The sequence below is a fragment of the Gekko japonicus genome, unplaced genomic scaffold (assembly GCF_001447785.1).
Source record: "Gekko japonicus isolate JY-2015 unplaced genomic scaffold, Gekko_japonicus_V1.1 scaffold1032, whole genome shotgun sequence".
Lineage (NCBI taxonomy): Eukaryota > Metazoa > Chordata > Lepidosauria > Squamata > Gekkonidae > Gekko > Gekko japonicus.
Window position 1 is genome coordinate 114,668 of NW_015175389.1, and position 1,717 is coordinate 116,384.

Consider the following 1,717-nt stretch of genomic DNA (forward strand, 5'->3'; position numbering starts at 1 on the left):
TGTCAGATGTAGGAGCAGGGCCAGGGTACTTTAATCCATCAGGGACGCTGCCCCAGCAGGATCACCTTAGCGATGCTGCTGGCTCAGCCTCTCTGATGGCTTCCAACACACTCCCCCCATCTCCTACACCTAACAGGTGGTTGTCTGTCAGGTGCCACAGCGGTTGCAGGGTGGTTAAAGCCATGAGGGAGCCTGCCCCAGCAGTAACGCCTTAGTGATCCTGCCAGCCCCACCTCCACAGTGGCTTCTAATACTCCTCCCCCCTCCCCCTTCTACACTGGACAGGCAGCTGCAAGGAGGAGGCAACTTAGGAATGCAGCAAAGACATTTGCACATAGTACTCCTGCGGAGCACTGAGCTGCGCAGGCCAAGTACCAGTGAGATCACCCTGAGGTGCTCAGAACAATACAGTCTCCATATGAGCAAAACAATCCAGGAACACAGAGAGGCCATCATTTTCATGGAAGGTGGCAGGAGTTGACTTAACAGACGATTGCTTCTTAAATCGATAGTTCTATGTGGCCTGCCACCTTCCATGATCACCTATGTGGTGATCCTAGCACCTGAGGGCAGAACCTCAGAGTCTACAGAGAGGTCCTTCGGTAGAGAAAAATAGAGTACGTATGTCTCACTTCATTTTTTTACACTACAATCTTCTCTACTAGAATTCTTACAACAAATGTCACATTTCAAACTTCACATCATCGGTATTATAACTGGATTTACGGAACTTAAATACCGTAGCGAAACACGGGTATCAGGCTAGTTTTTTTTATATAAATCACTATTCAGCATGCTGAAATTCCATACCTGGAATTTGGGTCACTTTTTGCTTCAGCCTGGATTTGCTGAGTTTGGAACACTCCATAATATGGGAAGGTAGGCTCAGAACAAAAGGGAGTGAGCTGTATACGTAGTCGCTTATGGGTAATAAAAGTGTTCAAGATACATCTTCAGAGCTTCCAGTTCAGAGTATTCACAGGTAGCCATTTCTAATGTTAAAGCTCCAGACCTGTTTCCCTCAGCCAAGACATTGGTTGTCTGTAACGTATTTCAGGTCTCCGCTACAAACATCTAAAGTGAAGATTTTCAAAACAGTTGGTCAGTAGAAAAAACTAGACTTCCAAAAGCAGATTACTGGAAAGAGAACACATTAAACGGGGTTCATATTCAGAAGACACTAGTAGCACTGTCTTGGAATTGATCTGTCCGCCATTCCCACTGCTTATCTCCCCAGGGAGTTTTATCTGTCTCCCTCTATCAATGTCCGCCAATGGGTGAAGGCCTTTTGTTTCTGGAAGTTCATACTGTGTAGTGGGTTAGCCGCATGGAAGACCCGCTGAGGCACGCATGATACCCAGTTAATGTCTCTAGGCACAAAGAGTCCATTGGGTTACCAAAACTAGTGGCCACTGACAGGTTTCTCTTCCAACTGGTCTGGTCTTTGTTTATACATCTTATATAATCACAAGAGGTACCTAATACTTTCATCCCAGTAAATGTTTTTTTAATGTCTTTTAAGCTTGTTGTTACTAAATTTATGTATCTGGTTTTTGTAATAAGGTTTGTTAATCCTTAAATGTATTAAGCATCTTCTGTAACATTCAATATTAGTAAGGGAGCAATCCCTGTAAACATATGACTTAGGCAAATTCCTGTCATGAACCAAAGGAAGGGATGCCATTCCAAAAATTATTTTTCGTTCTTGTGGTTGAGA